Here is an 18987-nt window from a genome sequence, read left to right as displayed (position 1 = left end):
GTTGATATAGTCATGGTCTTTTTATATACAGAATCGACAGTTGTAAGGGTATTGGCCAATCTATTTTGAACATGTGACCTGTAAAAAACTATACTGATAAACAATTCATTAGATCTTTCTCATTAAGGCAATATTGTCTGGATTTAGAATCTTTGTTTTGCAAGAAAAAAAAATGTGACAGTGATTAAGGTATAGGTTTGGGTATCTGAGAATATTATCTATACATCAGGCAGTATTTTGGACAGACTTTTGTTTATTTGTTATTTGTTCTTAGTAACTTGCTGGAAGTTCATTCTACACCTTTATATTTATATTCGTGGAGTTTGTCTCCTTGCGGATCAATGTTTGGCCTTTAATATATCTGGTTATGGTCATGGTTGCTTGAATGATGGCAATAATGGAATTACCTTTAAGAATTAGAAATGTTGGCCTACTTCTTTCGCAATTTTATCAACAATAAGTTTATTTATGATTCAGTGAGGTTGATGATGGGTGGCACTAGGGTGTTATTATGTGTTTTCATGGTGGTGGTTTTTAGTGCACCTTCGGATTTATTTAGATTGAGTACACACACAATATAAAATGCGGAGAGTTTTGTCTGTATTCATTAAATTCCTATTTTTGTATAAACCCTCAATTCTCATTAGAGAAATTATTCATTCATTGTTGTACGTTGTCCCTGCCCTCTGCAAAGTCCTGTTTGTATCTATTAGAATGTGGGATTTGCTTAGTGTGCCCTCAGGAAGGTGTATGACGGGAGAGGAATCTCACACCGAAACACTCATCGGCACTGTACTGGAAATCCACCGAAACGTCATTTTTTTAATGGAAATTAATAGAAAAAATGTCTTCTAAAGTATTGAGAAGAAGACAATTTGTAGAGTATGTAAATGTTGAAGAAAATGTATGTATGAACAATTTAAGGTAGAGCATATATGTATTGCACCATTTGTTAGGCCCAGCAACTTTAGGCCCAGCAACTTTATCCTCTATTGTAGGTTTTTAGTTTGGTGAGATGTATTGAGTAATTGTAGTATGATTGTAGTATAAATGAGAGAGATTGAAGAGTTTATTGAGATTTTAATGAATTTTTTGCTAGTGGGCTCGAGGGGGATGAAGGTGGGGTAGTTGGTTTGTGAGTCATTGGTGAAGTAGAGAAATTTAAGGTTTTTATGTGTATGTGTAATAATTAATTTGATAGATAAAAGGCTATAATAGCATAAAGAAAAGTATTTTGTATAAATCGAATAAAGTTGGATTAGTATATCCAATCTGTGGCTTAACATTGTTACTTTTTTGATACTATGTACTGTAGGCGTACGAGCAATTTTTAAGTAGTGTTGGATAGGCAGAATCAATTTTGTTTGTAGAGTGGACAGATCAACTAGCTCCATTGGGTAGGGTGCATTGGAGCTGTGCACTGTTTTTCTTGTATGCTATTTTCCTTGCAGGCCTACATCTGGAAGCTCTCTGAATTACGACGAGTTATTTTCTTGGGTGCATTTTATGTCCTTTCAGAGCTAGATCTGTCAACTGTCTGGCTCTGTTGGCTAGAGAGAGCGGTACCCTCAAGCGCTGAGGCAGCTCTCTACAGCCTTAAGTGACAACAGGTCTCAGATGTCTCAACCTGTTAGAAATCCTCCCAAGGGATAGGAAAACAGATAGCAGTGAAGCCAATAAAGCTGACACCAGACCAGCAGAATGATGAGTAAAATTTAATTTTTGTACAATGTGAGTGTATGTTCTTGGTAATTCATTTTCACCAATCCATAATGCACTTCTGTACGTATCTCCAACAGCAATGTCAGTGAAATGATGATAAATCCCTCTGGGGAATGATTATTAGCCGGAACAAGTTTAAGTCTGTGTAACACTCAAAGGAGAACCCCTAACAATAACTCCACTGATCAGTAGTTGAATTCAACATAATGGCCTGCCGAATAGGGGTCCAAATCAAGGAGAAAAAAGAATCAAATCATTTCTCCATAAAGACGATGTTAAGTAAGAGGAACAGAACAAGATTCATGCATAGTCTAAATACCTCGAAATACCTAACCTGGCAAGGCTGGAAATCAGGAGCAGGAATGGTCTATCGGTGCAGCTGTAGTCGGCCATTTCTTGTACTGCGTGAGTTGCTGAGACATTTTTCTTCTGTGGATGTGCCTTTTGATACACCTTTCACTGGTGGGCAATTATTTTCTTGTATGATGACTCTGGCTGTATGTGTATGAGATAGAGAGACTGGGTGTGCCGCGGGCCCCACCCTAGTGAGCTAGACTATAACGGTGGAGCTTGCTTGCCAGTGGTTTCAAACTCCCTACAATGGTGTTGGTGTAGCCACAGTCTCCATTGCAGCTGCGGTGAGTCTATTGGGGTGTAGGGGCGTAGCCCCACCAGCCACAATGGACCCGCATCGCGGCCGCCGGCTGCAATCCTATCTATAACATTGAAACAATCAGCCTCAGCCCACCGCCGGGAATTGTGCAGGGGAGGGGTGGCCTGCAGCTTGAGTGACACTCAGGCTGCAGCAGACCGTAGTGCGCAGTCCCGCTGGGGAACTTACAGTGCACTGTGCGCATGCTTGTGATAGTTGGCAACTATCTCAAGCATGCGCACTGTAAGTTCCCCAGCGGGACCCAGGGGTACTTGTTCGCCTGCCAAAGCCCGGGTTTTTAAAGGGCGACAGGGCGAGCAGCAAATGTGCCCCCCTAGCCAATCCTGGCGCTGCATGCAGCGCCAGGATTGGCTGGTCCACCACGCAGCATCCATCATTGGATGCCGCGCGTGGGGGTGGCACACACTAGGGAAGATTCCACAACCTAATCTCCCTTTGCAGGGGCTCTCTTGGGAGACTAGCAGCATGAGATAGCTTGGGATATGAATAGCGAGAGAGGTAGGGATGTGTGAGCCTCTGAACAATCCGTAGAGTTCTGGAGGGTGTTAAACCTTCGCAGAAATTTTAGAACACTCTCAATTTGTCCCTGATGGGTAAGGTGGCGCTCGTGAAAACAATAATGTTTTACACCGCTGTCTTTACGATTTTCAGGTAGCTTTATTTGACATCCCCAGAAAATATTTAATTGAGTTAGATAAAATAAGTGTTCATCTGCTTTCGGCATCGGAAGAGGGTCACTGAGGGGGGTGACAAAATGGCAAAAATATGTGTTTTGAGCACATATTTTTGCCATTTGTCAAGCCGGGGATGACAAGACATTTTCTGCACCGGGGACCACCTTACCTTGCTAGTTGCTACGTCACTGCCTTGAAACGTTACGTACCTGGTGGCATGGTAGACTGAAGCAATCTAGTTTAGAGCTTGCTTTACTATCTTTATTGCACAGCTCTAGTACATGGTAGATTGGTTGGACGAAGGGAGACTTTGGACAAATGGTTGCTGCTTGGCACATGTGGTGAGATGCCTTTTCCCGAACTCTTGATGTTGGGGGCGGGGGCACCCTCCTTGTTTTCATAAGTGGTGAGTCAGGTATGTCATGTTTGGGAGAGGGTGGTTCAGTAGGTGTTACGTCGTGCACTGTATGCACCAGACTTGCCCATGTGGTCCCCATGCCTCTTCACACAAATAGGGCAAACAATAGCGGTAGTTGGTGGCCGGCAGGAGGCTGCGACACTCTACGGGATTTGTATCTAAATTATAAATGTATTACCCTGTCAGACCGATTGAAACATTTAACTTAGGCCTTAGACAATTCTTACAATTTGCTAAAATAACCACCACATCTTGTTGTATATGGCCTACATTCCCAGAGGCCCCCGAAGAGTCACAAACATTGGTGAACTTACTCACCTTGGCTGGGGGCTATACATTAATCTCCTTTATATACAGGGTACCATGGGAGGCTATCCTTTCTGTGGTTCAGGGCAGATGACAGGAAGCACTGAGGGAACTGATCTTGAACAAGCAATGGGAAAGCATAGAGACTGTCTTTGCTAACTGGAGGTTCAAATTGATACGTTATAATGTTATTCACCAGGTATATAGTACTCCCGCCACACTGCACGCTATCTACCCGGGGCAGGCGCCTACCTGCCCTCAGTAGTTTCGTTGACGGAGCAGACTTTATGCGTATGCTATAGCATTGCCCCGAGCGGGTCGCATAGTGGCAGTCCATAGGTGATAGGTTTGCATGTTTTCTTTTACACAATAAATTTGAGCCGTGCACTCCTCTTTCTTACAAACTAGAAAAGCAGGTGGTGAGGTATTACCAGCGCATAGCCCATGCAGCAATAAGTACGAGAGGGGTTATTTTGAAGTGGCCTCAATGGAACCAAGGACAGCTACCACCCACCGCTGTCAAAAACCAACAATTACGAAGTAACTGTTGTCACAATAGAACAGACATATAGGATTCCCTGAGCAGAAGAGTACACGTATCTGTGAGTTTTACAGATAAAATCTATTCAAAAAATCATTGTCCATATCTGTGCATCCATATTATGAGATGTCCTTATTTTATTTTCTCAGTCCAAGATGTTCACGAAGACTTGTGGATACAGCAGTACAATCTTGATACAGTAAACAACAGCCAAACGCCAACACGTGTTTCGTCAAGGGACATTACCCAATGACTTCTTCAGGGCCTAAAACTCTTCTCACTCTTAGTGTCAAAAACAATCCTGCTCGTATCAAGGACCTTTATTGTCTAATTCACCTTCAAATGGTTTTTCAACTATTTCAATAGTTACTGTCTTCCTTAGTATAGTATTCTTGGTATGTAAGATCAGGCAATATCAGCCTTAGTTCTCTTGAACCATCGTAAATATCTCGGGTGTTTTGAACACATATTTTTGCCATTTGTCAAGCCGGGGATGACAAGACATTTTCTGCACCGGGCACCACCTTACCTTGCTAGTTGCTACGTCACTGCCTTGAAACGTTACGTACCTGGTGGCATGGTAGACTGGAGCAATCTAGTTAAGAGCTTGCTTTACTATCTTTATTGCACAGCTCTAGCACATGGTAGATTGGTTGGACGAAGGGAGACTTTGGACAAATGGTTGCTGCTTGGCACATGTGGTGAGATGCCTTTTCCTGAACTCTTGATGTTGGGGGCGGGGGCACCCTCCTTGTTTTCATAAGTGGTGAGTCAGGTATGTCATGTTTGGGAGAGGGTGGTTCAGTAGGTGTTACGTCGTGCACTGTATGCACCAGACTTGCCCATGTGGTCCCCATGCCTCTTCACACAAATAGGGCAAACAATAGCGGTGGCCGGCAGGAGGCTGCGACACTCTACGGGATTTGTATCTGAATTATAAATGTATTACCCTGTCAGACCGATTGAAACATTTAACTTAGGCCTTAGACAATTCTTACAATTTGCTAAAATAACCACCACATCTTGTTGTATATGGCCTACATTCCCAGAGGCCCCCGAAGAGTCACAAACATTGGTGAACTTACTCACCTTGGCTGGGGGCTATACATTAATCTCCTTTATATATAGGGTACCATGGGAGGCTATCCCTTTCTGTGGTTCAGGGCAGATGACAGGAAACACTGAGGGAACTGATCTTGAACAAGCAATGGGAAAGCATAGAGACTGTCTTTGCTAACTGGAGGTTCAAATTGATACGTTATAATGTTATTCACCAGGTATATAGTACTCCCGCCACACTGCACGCTATCTACCCAGGGCAGGCGCCTACCTGCCCTCAGTAGTTTAGTTGACGGAGCAGACTTTATGCATATGCTATCGCATTGCCCCGAGCGGGTCGCATAGTGGCAGTCCATAGGTGATAGGTTAAATGTGCCACAGAGTGGGGAGTCCCTGGAGACGCTAGACAATTCCTGTTGCGGCAGGTACCGACACGCAAGAAGAAGGGACTTAGTTGGAGGTTCCTGTTGCTGGGGTGGCAGAGTGGCTATTCGTTGGATGTTCCCTAACCCTCAGATATGTGTAAGTGGGTTTGAGACATGATTGAATAGGCAGTGGCTGAGAAAGCTGTATGGGTGAATGCTGAATAGACAATAAACTCGCTTATGACTTGCAGGCTTGGGCGGGGATGCTCACAGACCAGCTAGACCCCCCCCCCCCCCGCATGCAGCTCCCCTTAGACACTCAGGGAAATGGCGATTGATCTGAATATGCTAAATTATTCAAGCTGTGAGCTGTTGGGTTCAGGGTCTCCTCATCACATTGATGGTGATGATAGAGAAGGGGCCCTATAATGTTGCGTTATATAATGCACAGGGCTCTAGGGTGGTGCGACCGGTACCACCGCACCGGGTGCTGATTTAGAACGGGGGCACCTGTTTGGTGTTTGCTTGTTTACATTGTGCGTAAATGCACCTGCTGCCGCGCTCTAGCAATGTCCAGACAGCAATTAAAATGTCAAAAAAACTCCGGTGATTAATGTTCTTCCAGGCGAGATCGGAGTTTTGTCTAATAGACGTTTTGACTCATCGAAGTTTTAATTCATGGTAAGGTAGTGCAGAGCAGAGGGTTAATATGCTTGCTGCGAAGAACATGTACCTTGCATATAACAGTGAATGTAATGTAAACAGGTCAGTGGGTTACTGCTTTTGTCAGAGACTTCCTTTTGTTAGTTGTAGTTTACAGTGAACCATTAACTGTCATCATCAAAGAACTGCGTGCAGACTTCAAGGTATAGATTAGTGTGTATGGATTTTTCCCCCAGACTGTCATTATTCCAATGTTGGGAAAAGGGTTCACTTGGGTACAAATCAGTTCTTGTTATTAAAGAGAGCATCAATCCATTGTGTTACATTTTAAATTCAGAGTTTGTGCTTCTCCAGACCAAGTACTCTTTAGCTATACTGCCTATCAATATGGATGACATGTGAATTCACCCCTTGTTGTCGTTTGTCTTATATAACATGTCCTATACACTGTTTTACACACCTATGATTGCTAGTCTCTGTGTAATGTGTGCGTTATGTACAGTGCTGTTATGTACAGTGGTGTTCATCATTCGACTTCCTATGTTGCTGGAGTGCATTTGTTTTTTTTGCAACTGATTCTATGACTTTTTGGGGTGTATCCTCGAAAGTTTCCTGTTAATGTGGCTGAGCTGCTTGCTGAAGTGCACTTTATACTTGCTTTTGAGTGACACCAAGTATTGCTGGTTTAATTCGATTCCATTTGCTGACTTGTGATGCACGGCTTGATGGGTGCATGCGTTTGTTTCCCTGTGACTAGTTTGTTCTGATATAATTGTCTTATTTGCAATAGTTTTCAGTACACAGTTTGCTCAATCAGTTATGATTTTGTGTGACTACCTGGATTCCTGGAGTGCCTCTGACTTCGTTCTGTTTCTCTACTTTTTAGGTCTCGGCTAAACGCGCGGAAGCGCGTTGTCGCCGAGAACTGATTGTTAGCGAGTGTGCTTCCCAGGAGACACTCCTGGCCGCGCGCATCGCCTTGGAGGGCGATTTGAAACGCGCACGCGCACGCGATCGCGCTCGCTGTGGGCAGCTGCTGTCGTGCATTCACACAGACACACACCAGCGCCCATGCACGCACTTGCTCATACAGTGCCATGCTTCAAGGAAGTAAAAATAATGTGGACAGAACGAATAAAAAGAAGTTAAACATGATTGCTAAAGCTGTAATGAGCACTAAAAATCGAAAAGCTTAAATCAGATGTGTGAAATAATAACGTACCGAAAAAACACTGAAAAATAACATGTGCATGAAAGCCAAAAAATGAAAAGCAAGTGTTTACCTGTGGATGCAGTCCGTGCGAAGCATTAATACAAATGTTTACATGCTGGCTTATGTGTTTAATCAAACGGAGAAGGGAGGATAAAAGCACAGTGCTAGTGCAATGAGTGAAACAAAACTGTGCTATATATGTCCTCCTAGATCCAACACACAGTCTTACATCGTAGGTGCCAAGAAATATATGAGAGTACCTACAAACTGCATCCGGCCGTGAAGGGCATTTACACTACGGAAGGGAGAATGCAGAGTAGTGAGTGCAGAGTAGTGAGTGCAGAGTAGTGAGTAGTGAGTGCAGAGTAGTGAGTAGTGAGTGCAGAGTAGTGAGTGCAGAGTAGTGAGTAGTGAGTGCAGAGTAGTGAGTAGTGAGTGCAAAGTAGAGAGTGCAGAGTAGTGAGTGCAGAGTAGTGAGTGCAGAGTAGTGAGTAGTGAGTGCAGAGTAGTGAGTAATGAGTGCAGAGTAGTGAGTAGTGAGTTCAGAGTAGTGAGTGCAGAGTAGTGAGTAGTGAGTGCAGAGTAGTGAGTAGTGAGTGCAGAGTAGTGAGTGCAGAGTAGTGAGTGCAGAGTAGTGAGTAGTCAGTGCAGAGTGGTGAGTAGTGAGTGCAGAGTAGTGAGTGCAGAGTAGTGAGTAGTGAGTGCAGAGTAGTGAGTAGTGAGTGCAGAGTAGTGAGTGCAGAGTGCAGAGTAGTGAGTAGTGAGTGCAGAGTAGTGAGTGCAGAGTAGTGAGTAGTGAGTGCAGAGTAGTGAGTAGTGAGTGCAAAGTAGTGAGTGCAGAGTAGTGAGTGCAGAGTAGTGAGTGCAGAGTAGTGAGTAGTGAGTGCAGAGTAGTGAGTAGTGAGTGCAGAGTATTGAGTGCAGAGTAGTGAGTGCAGAGTAGTGAGTGCAGACTAGTGAGTGCAGAGTAGTGAGTAGTCAGTGCAGAGTGGTGAGTAGTGAGTGCAGAGTAGTGAGTGCAGAGTAGTGAGTAGTGAGTGCAGAGTAGTGAGTAGTGAGTGCAGAGTAGTGAGTGCAGAGTAGTGAGTAGTGAGTGCAGAGTAGTGAGTAGTGAGTGCAAAGTAGTGAGTGCAGAGTAGTGAGTGCAGAGTAGTGAGTAGTGAGTGCAGAGTAGTAAGTAGTGAGTGCAGAGTAGTGAGTGCAGAGTAGTGAGTGCAGAGTAGTGAGTGCAGAGTAGTGAGTAGTCAGTACAGAGTGGTGAGTAGTGAGTGCAGAGTAGTGAGTGCAGAGTAGTGAGTAGTGAGTGCAGAGTAGTGAGTAGTGAGTGCAGAGTAGTGAGTGCAGAGTAGTGAGTGCAGAGTGCAGAGTAGTGAGTAGTGAGTGCAGAGTAGTGAGTGCAGAGTAGTGAGTGCAGAGTAGTGAGTAGTGAGTGCAGAGTAGTGAGTAGTGAGTGCAGAGTGGTAGGTAGTGAGTGCAGAGTAGTGAGTGCAGAGTAGTGAGTAGTGAGTGCAGAGTAGTGAGTGCAGTAGTGAGTGCAGAGTAGTGAGTGCAGAGTAGTGAGTAGTGAGTGCAGAGTAGTGAGTAATGAGTGCAGAGTAGTGAGTGCAGAGTAGTGAGTGCAGAGTAGTGAGTAGTGAGTAGTCAGTGCAGAGTGGTGAGTAGTGAGTGCAGAGTAGTGAGTGCAGAGTAGTGAGTAGTGAGTGCAGAGTAGTGAGTAGTGAGTGCAGAGTAGTGAGTGCAGAGTAGTGAGTAGTGAGTGCAGAGTAGTGAGTGCAGAGTAGTGAGTGCAGAGTAGTGAGTGCAGAGTAGTGAGTAGTGAGTGCAGAGTAGTGAGTAGTGAGTGCAGAGTAGTGAGTAGTGAGTTCAGAGTAGTGAGTGCAGAGTAGTGAGTAGTGAGTGCAGAGTAGTGAGTAGTGAGTGCAGAGTAGTGAGTGCAGAGTAGTGAGTAGTGAGTGCAGAGTAGTGAGTAGTGAGTGCAAAGTAGAGAGTGCAGAGTAGTGAGTGCAGAGTAGTGAGTGCAGAGTAGTGAGTAGTGAGTGCAGAGTAGTGAGTAATGAGTGCAGAGTAGTGAGTAGTGAGTTCAGAGTAGTGAGTGCAGAGTAGTGAGTAGTGAGTGCAGAGTAGTGAGTAGTGAGTGCAGAGTAGTGAGTGCAGAGTAGTGAGTGCAGAGTAGTGAGTAGTCAGTGCAGAGTGGTGAGTAGTGAGTGCAGAGTAGTGAGTGCAGAGTAGTGAGTAGTGAGTGCAGAGTAGTGAGTAGTGAGTGCAGAGTAGTGAGTGCAGAGTGCAGAGTAGTGAGTAGTGAGTGCAGAGTAGTGAGTGCAGAGTAGTGAGTAGTGAGTGCAGAGTAGTGAGTAGTGAGTGCAAAGTAGTGAGTGCAGAGTAGTGAGTGCAGAGTAGTGAGTGCAGAGTAGTGAGTAGTGAGTGCAGAGTAGTGAGTAGTGAGTGCAGAGTATTGAGTGCAGAGTAGTGAGTGCAGAGTAGTGAGTGCAGACTAGTGAGTGCAGAGTAGTGAGTAGTCAGTGCAGAGTGGTGAGTAGTGAGTGCAGAGTAGTGAGTGCAGAGTAGTGAGTAGTGAGTGCAGAGTAGTGAGTAGTGAGTGCAGAGTAGTGAGTGCAGAGTAGTGAGTAGTGAGTGCAGAGTAGTGAGTAGTGAGTGCAAAGTAGTGAGTGCAGAGTAGTGAGTGCAGAGTAGTGAGTAGTGAGTGCAGAGTAGTAAGTAGTGAGTGCAGAGTAGTGAGTGCAGAGTAGTGAGTGCAGAGTAGTGAGTGCAGAGTAGTGAGTAGTCAGTACAGAGTGGTGAGTAGTGAGTGCAGAGTAGTGAGTGCAGAGTAGTGAGTAGTGAGTGCAGAGTAGTGAGTAGTGAGTGCAGAGTAGTGAGTGCAGAGTAGTGAGTGCAGAGTGCAGAGTAGTGAGTAGTGAGTGCAGAGTAGTGAGTGCAGAGTAGTGAGTAGTGAGTGCAGAGTAGTGAGTAGTGAGTGCAGAGTGGTAGGTAGTGAGTGCAGAGTAGTGAGTGCAGAGTAGTGAGTAGTGAGTGCAGAGTAGTGAGTGCAGTAGTGAGTGCAGAGTAGTGAGTGCAGAGTAGTGAGTAGTGAGTGCAGAGTAGTGAGTAATGAGTGCAGAGTAGTGAGTGCAGAGTAGTGAGTGCAGAGTAGTGAGTAGTCAGTGCAGAGTGGTGAGTAGTGAGTGCAGAGTAGTGAGTGCAGAGTAGTGAGTAGTGAGTGCAAAGTAGTGAGTAGTGAGTGCAGAGTATTGAGTGCAGAGTAGTGAGTGCAGAGTAGTGAGTGCAGACTAGTGAGTGCAGAGTAGTGAGTAGTCAGTGCAGAGTGGTGAGTAGTGAGTGCAGAGTAGTGAGTGCAGAGTAGTGAGTAGTGAGTGCAGAGTAGTGAGTAGTGAGTGCAGAGTAGTGAGTGCAGAGTAGTGAGTAGTGAGTGCAGAGTAGTGAGTAGTGAGTGCAAAGTAGTGAGTGCAGAGTAGTGAGTGCAGAGTAGTGAGTAGTGAGTGCAGAGTAGTAAGTAGTGAGTGCAGAGTAGTGAGTGCAGAGTAGTGAGTGCAGAGTAGTGAGTGCAGAGTAGTGAGTAGTCAGTACAGAGTGGTGAGTAGTGAGTGCAGAGTAGTGAGTGCAGAGTAGTGAGTAGTGAGTGCAGAGTAGTGAGTAGTGAGTGCAGAGTAGTGAGTGCAGAGTAGTGAGTGCAGAGTGCAGAGTAGTGAGTAGTGAGTGCAGAGTAGTGAGTGCAGAGTAGTGAGTAGTGAGTGCAGAGTAGTGAGTAGTGAGTGCAGAGTGGTAGGTAGTGAGTGCAGAGTAGTGAGTGCAGAGTAGTGAGTAGTGAGTGCAGAGTAGTGAGTGCAGTAGTGAGTGCAGAGTAGTGAGTGCTGAGTAGTGAGTGCAGAGTAGTGAGTAATGAGTGCAGAGTAGTGAGTGCAGAGTAGTGAGTGCAGAGTAGTGAGTAGTCAGTGCAGAGTGGTGAGTAGTGAGTGCAGAGTAGTGAGTGCAGAGTAGTGAGTGCAGAGTAGTGAGTAGTGAGTGCAGAGTAGTGAGTGCAGAGTAGTGAGTAGTGAGTGCAGAGTAGTGAGTGCAGAGTAGTGAGTGCAGAGTAGTGAGTGCAGAGTAGTGAGTAGTGAGTGCAGAGTAGTGAGTGCAGAGTAGTGAGTGCAGAGTAGTGAGTAGTGAGTGCAGAGTAGTGAGTAGTGAGTGCAGAGTGAGTGTGCAAAGTGCAGAATAGTGAGTGCAGAGTGCAGAGTAGTGAGTGCAGAGTGCAGAGTAGTGAGTGCAAAGTGCAGAGTAGTGAGTGCAGAGTGCAGAGTAGTGAGTGCAGAGTAGTGAGTGCAGAGTAGTGAGTGCAGAGTAGTGAGTAGTGAGTGCAGAGTAGTGAGTGCAGAGTAGTGAGTGCAGAGTAGTGAGTGCAGAGTAGTGAGTGCAGAGTAGTGAGTGCAGAGTAGTGAGTAGTGAGTGCAGAGTAGTGAGTGCAGAGTGCAGAGTAGTGAGTGCAGAGTAGTGAGTGCAGAGTAGTGAGTGCAGAGTAGTGAGTGCAGAGTGCAGAGTAGTGAGTGCAGAGTGCAGAGTAGTGAGTGCAGAGTGCAGAGTAGTGAGTGCAGAGTAGTGAGTGCAGAGTGCAGAGTAGTGAGTGCAGAGTAGTGAGTGCAAAGTGCAGAGTTGTGAGTGCAGAGTGAGTGTGCAGAATGCAGAGTAGTGAGTGCAGAGTAGTGAGTGCAGAGTAGTGAGTGCAGAGTGCAGAGTAGTGAGTGCAGCGTGAGTGTGTAGAATGCAGAATAGTGAGTGCAGAGTAGTGAGTGCAGAGTAGTGAGTGCAGAGTGAGTGTGCAGAATGCAGAATAGTGAGTGCAGAGTAGTGAGTGCAGAGTAGTGAGTGCAGAGTGAGTGTGCAGAGCAGTGAGTGCAGGTGCAGAGTGGTGTGTGCTGTTGAGTGCAGAGTGCTGTGTATTGGCAATGTAAATGACAATGCCATTTATTTATGATTTAAAGAAAAAAAAGAAATGTCATGAGCAATGCCAATAGCTCTACCTTTAATGATGCCGAGACCATTGCATTGCAAATGCTTGTTGTGACTGTTGGTCCTGCGGGGAAACATTTTCAATTTATGTTGTCTTGTTTACTGGGAGCAATGCTTTTATTTTCCTTTAGTGTAATAGGATGGCTGGTGAAGTGCGCTTCCCATAGTGTGCAGTCACTTCAATTTGCCTATAGGTGACTACCTGGCTTGATGGTGGTTTTCTATTTGATTTGATGTAACTCCTTGTCTTGATGAGTGCATTGGTTTTAGTTTGTTTGAGATAACTGCTTCACATGCTGGTTTCATCACACAGCTGACACCCAACCTGAGAAAGCCAGAGATGCCCTGTTAGTGGTATCAACACCAGCGCGCTTAGGTTCCTTACAGCTCCTTCACTTGAAGTGGGTTACCACCTACCCGTTACTTTTTGTATTCTGCTCGTACCAAGTCAGATCCAGATCCAGACCAGTCCCCGCAGTTGCTCCGGATTAAGGGACATTGTCATGTCATCTCAGGCGCGATGTAAAGACTCCCAGTGAGCTGAGGACTCTTTTGGCTCAAGAACCAACTAGTTGGAGACCCTTGTGGTTGTTTAAAGATTTAGGATCAGCCTGTAACTCAGTCTTGAGCTGGGTGGGTGACCTCGATTACAAAGTGGCTGTGCCAGATGTCCCATTATGACCCCTTTTGCCTGTCTCCCCTTCAGACGCAGAGGGCATAAAACTGTGGGGTGCTCAACACTGCCAAAAAACTGAGGGGTGACCCTAAGAGCACAGCTGCCATCCAATCAGGGGTGGGATGCTTTGGTGTGCTGGTCTGGTTTTCTGGGTGCATTGGCTCAAGTGTTTCCCATGTAATTGATTGGGTGTCTTGGTAAGTTGCTTTTATGTGAATGTCTGATTTATGACTGCGCATTCCTTTCAGTGTGCATTTGCTTCAGTTTACTTTTTGAGTCACTGTCTAGTTTGCTGGATGTATTGCTTTCATTTTTCTTTCATTAAACTGTTTGACTTGCTTGGTGCTTTTATGTTGGTGCCTGCATGCTGAAGTGTACTCTTCTTCAGTTTAAATGTATGTGACTGGCCTGTTGACTAGCACCCTGCTTTCAAAGTGAAGGTTCACAGGTTCACACTTGCTTTAGTTTACTTTTGTATGGTTGACTGCATGCACTGTTTTGCTGGATGCATTGCTTTTAGTTACTACTTGATGCATTGCTTTCAGTTTGCTTTCAAGTAATTGCCTCTCATTTTCCTAATGCTTTGTGAAGGCTGTTTCCCAACTGCTGTGCAACTTCTTCTACTCTTAGAGCTGAGATTTTCATGAAAGTCTTATAGTCTGAATTCAGCACCTGAGCGTAATAGGATGGAATGTATGAAGCTCTGTGGTTATACTGAATAAGCAGCTACCTATGTTATGCCATCTATTAATGTAATAACTGCACTTTCACAATTGCTTTATTAACCTTCCTGCTTTCTCAAATTTGCTTGAAAATGCACGATTTTCTTCTTTTTTTTCAAAATTTTCATGGGGTGTAACCCCCCCCAAACCCTGCTTTTGGGGTTCGGGCTCGCTCGCTGCGCTTGCTCGCTACAGTGCGGTATGCAAATCATTTGCGCCCCACGACGTTGAAATGTCACCCACCGCCCCTGCTCCATTGTGCTTTTATCCACAGATGTCTGCCCTCCCCCTGTGACCAGGCCTTCTGGGCGAGTGTTAATGTGGAGACTCCCACACAGGGGACAATTGTAGAACAAGCACAAAATCGATAGTTTAAACTCGGTGTTGGTTTTCCTTAGTTGGATAGAACACGTTCTGGGATTGTTTTCCTTGATGGGTTTCTTATTTGCCACACATTCCAGGGTAGGTTTGCATGTTTTCTTTTACACAATACATTTGAGCCGTGCACTCCTCTTTCTTACAAACTAGAAAAGCAGGTGGTGAGGTATTACCAGCGCATAGCCCATGCAGCAATAAGTACGAGAGGGGTTATTTTGAAGTGGCCTCAATGGAACCAAGGACAGCTACCACCCACCGCTGTCAAAAACCAACAATTACGACGTAACTGTTGTCACAATAGAACAGACATATAGGATTCCCTGAGCAGAAGAGTACACGTATCTGTGAGTTTTACAGATAAAATCTATTCAAAAAATCATTGTCCATATCTGTGCATCCATATTATGAGATGTCCTTATTTTATTTTCTCAGTCCAAGATGTTCACAAAGACTTGTGGATACAGCAGTACAATCTTGATACAGTATACAACAGCCATGCGCCAACACGTGTTTCGTCAAGGGACATTACCCAATGACTTCTTCAGGGCCTAAAACTCTTCTCACTCTTAGTGTCAAAAACAATCCGGCTCGTAATCAAGGACCTTTATTGTATAATTCACCTTCAAATGGTTTTTCAACTATTTCAATAGTTACTGTCTTCCTTAGTATAGTATTCTTGGTATGTAAGATCAGGCAATATCAGCCTTAGTTCTCTGGAACCATCGTAAATATCTCGGGTTCCCCCAGCAAACCGACTGTCCGATCCTATTTTCAAAACAGCGTTTTGAAAATAGGATCGGACAGTCGGTTTGCTGGGGGAACCCGAGATATTTACGATGGTTCCACAGAACTAAGGCTGATATTGCCTGATCTTACATACCAAGAATACTATACTAAGTAAGACAGTAACTATTGAACTAGTTGAAAAAGCATTTGAATGTGAATTATACAATAAAGGTCCTTGATACGAGCCGGATTGTTTTTGACACTAAGTGGAAGAGTTTTAGGCCCTGAAGAAGTCATTGGGTAATGTCCCTTGACGAAACACGTGTTGGCGTTTGGCTGTTGTATACTGTATCAAGATTGTACTGCTGTATCCACAAGTCTTCGTGAACATCTTGGACTGAGAAAATAAAATAAGGACATCTCATAATATGGATGCACAGATATGGACAATGATTTTTTGAATAGATTTTATCTGTAAAACTCACAGATACGTGTACTCTTGTGCTCAGGGAATCCTATATGTCACTCCTCTTTCTTAGTTGTGCTCACAGTGGCTGTTTGTGTGGATAACTCACTCTCTTGTGTTCTGATTTTTTTCTGCGTAGCTCTTTGGGGCTTATTTGAAGAGTTCACCCCTTGTTTTCACTCTTTCTTGTTTAGGAAATCAGCAGTGTTTGACATCTGGTCCTCTAGAATATTGAAAATATCTTGGCCTAAGAACATTTTCATGTCAAAGTATTCTGATCATCATGTTCCCATGCTGAGAGAGTTACTCGTTGTTCTGTGCACTTTGCAGAATTCTATTCATTTGGTTCCTTACTGTGTAATATATGGAATGAATGTCTGTTTTCTCGTCATAGCTCCTCTATCCGATCATAATGCCACAAAAGGAAAAACTATACAAATATAAGACCCCAAGGCTTAGTCTCCTACAAATACCCCATAAATATCACATGCACAAAAAATGTTTGCAGTCTATATTCACCAAACGACTGGGGATGAAGTCACTCTGTGTGCCTCAATCTATTCTTTCTGATAGATACTTCTAACCGCTGTTTTCTCACCTTTTGAATTTTCCCCAGGAGTCAGACAAGATCCGGAAATGTATCATGTAGTGCTCCCGTGGGGCGGCAGACCGTGTTATGGGCTTCACGCCAACATCGTTCCACTCCAGAAGTGATGTGCAGTAATGCATATAAGCACCACCCTTGCACACTGATGTCCGTTCCTTTCTTTCAGCGCCATCAGAGGTGATCCAGAGCTACTCATTCGTCTCTGACAAGACAACTTTCTCTCAAAATTAACTAACTATACCGGTGGTCATAAGGAACGATCTCACCCCCCAAAACCAAATTTTTCAAAACTTGGAAGGACTATTGTAAATAGATGTCTGTGATGGAACCCCAAGAGGCGTACCTTTGGTGCTTGGGGCCACAACACTACTACGACGCCTAGACCACAGTGCTCAGATGAACGAAGGTTAAATGGACCTTGAGACAACACTATGTCACCTAATATCGAAAAGACTCCACAACATGATCGGTTGAAGCTGAAAGGAAGTCTCTGTTGACACTCCTGAAGTTGTCCCACTGCAGATTATAATCACAGTCAAAGTCATTGAGTAAGTGAAAAAAGAAACAAAAGTAAGCCAAGTGGGACTTGGCCCCTTCCCGCCACTCTTGAACTCAGAGAAAGTGCAGGGGCTTCAATGTGCCTCTTGGTCTCACTTGCAATCTCAAACTCCTTTAGAGCCAATTCAAAGTCTGATCCTGATACCAGAAATCTGGGGTCCATCAGCAATGCCTTCTTCAAGGCCATGCTGCACCTTTTTGGCACATTATGAGCTCCTCTTGTGCGCCTTTGGGCCCTAGGAGCCAGGAGGATCTGCACCTGGACTTCTGCTCACTGATCTGCCCTCAGCATAAGCTGGAATCATGTAATCTGTTTGGAGTTATGCACCTGCTTTGGTGCCGACTTCATACCCAGCTCAACGACCTGCATCAGGCCCTCATGCATCAACATTGATGCCGGAGGAAGATGAACAGCCTATTGTGCTCTGTGACCTCAAGCCAAACTAGTCTTGACTTTTACCGAGGCCAAGCCCTGATCCCACTGGACCACACCTCTCCTACAAACCATAAAACTCGGACACTTTACCCTTTCCCTATGGCAGGGCCCAAGTTAATCATAATTGTTTCGGCACAGATTCTGACGAAAACTATCATGAAGGGGATGAGTTTATCCATCAATATTTCGAGGACAATTGGCATGAGGAATTACAAAATGCCAGTGGTTTGGACACTTCCCCAGACACTGGTCTAGTCTCATCCCTAGTCCTGCTACTGAAGATGATGTCTTCTTCGCTGTTATCATGCGAAAGGTAGCTGAAGTATTTGATTCCTATTTGCCAACAATGGAGGTAAAAACCAACATCCTAACAGAAGTTGACACACACTGATCCATTGCTGCAGACTCCACCAATGTAGCATGCCTCCCAGCCATTTTGTGGCTGTGGATTCCATAGACAATGTCTAGGACAGAATAGGCAATGTGCAGCTCAGTCCCCACCCCCCACCTGCCACAGCCTCAAAATTGCTTTAGAGCGTCCTTCCAGACACATATACGTTGCCGGAGACAGTATCCAGCATCTAAGGGTGGCAAACAATCACTCTGAACAAGCGGGTGCTGCAAATTGTCCACTGCGGCTACAGCCTTCCATTTATTTCTACTCTGCCACACTTTCCACTGCCTTCAGGGCAACTGTTGGAGAACATCTGTCCTGTTTGCAGTTGAACGTGCTGGCCCTTGTGGCCAAAGGTGCTACAGAGAGGTTTCCAACGCGGAAGTAGGAGCTTGGTATTACTTCTGCTACCTCCTGGTCCTAAAGAAGGACGGAGGCCTTCATTCTGTTTTAGACCTTTGCCCTCTAAAAGCCTTACCACAAAAGAACAAATTTAAAGACAATTTTAAGATGTTCACCGTAGCCCGGGTCTTGTCTGCCAACTGTCCTGGAGACTGGAGGGTAGCATTGAACCTGTAGGATGCTTATTTCGACAACCTGCAGGCCCACAACCACTACCTGTGGTTCACAATAGGGCAGGAGCATTTTCAGTTTGCAGTGCTACTTTTTGCCCTCTCCAGTGTTCCTTGGGTGTTAATGAAAGTGATGGTGGTAGTTGCAACACATCTTCACAATTCAGGGGTTCCATTCTCCCCCCACCTCGAAGACTGATTTTTGAAGGCGGGCTTCCTGAGGCAGTCATCAACCACCACCAGATGTTGGCAAATCTTCTAACTTAATAACATCATTGGGGTTCAATATCTACATGCCAAACTCCCTCACCATTCATTGTATTCGGTTTATTACTGTGTAATTGTGAACAGTTTGCCTGCTTGGTATTCATTTGTTGATACCACACAGGTGTACATGCAGTGATTTTTAGTTGTAAACATAGTTGTACAGCAGAAAATGGCTTTGTGAATTGGGCGTCGCCTGCAACGAATATTTCTTTTCTCATACTGTCCTTATAGGTATGCTATTCTTTGTATTATGAGAACTGTTGTTTATCAATTTTGCTGTGCTAGAAACCAGCAGGCTCCCTTCCTAACTTCTCACTGTTTAGGATACTAGTGTTTCTGTTAATTTTGTTGTGTCTCAAGGGTTGACTGCCATTTCCTACTCTCAGGCGCACAGTGAGTTTGCTTATGCTTTTTTGCTAGTATTTTGCTGGTGGCCACTTTTATAGGCATGGGAGTAGTTTATTTTTTCCCCACAGCTTATTTTCCTTTTTTTTCTTTTCTCCGGGCAAGTATACAGACACTCCCTCCCCTTTATGGAATAGTC

General features: G+C 44.8%; 1 protein-coding gene across 2 annotated transcripts in view; it reads left to right on the top strand.

Moving 5' to 3' along the window:
- LOC147679617 (telomerase protein component 1-like) overlaps positions 1 to 18987 on the top strand; it is a 110365-nt gene that overhangs the window by 76721 nt on the left and 14657 nt on the right. The gene's annotated exons all lie outside the window — the stretch shown is intronic.

The sequence above is a fragment of the Lissotriton vulgaris genome, chromosome 11 (assembly GCF_964263255.1).
Source record: "Lissotriton vulgaris chromosome 11, aLisVul1.2, whole genome shotgun sequence".
NCBI classification, from domain to species: domain Eukaryota; kingdom Metazoa; phylum Chordata; class Amphibia; order Caudata; family Salamandridae; genus Lissotriton; species Lissotriton vulgaris.
Note: the sequence above shows the minus strand (reverse complement) of the source record. Positions and strands in the feature narration are given on the sequence as shown.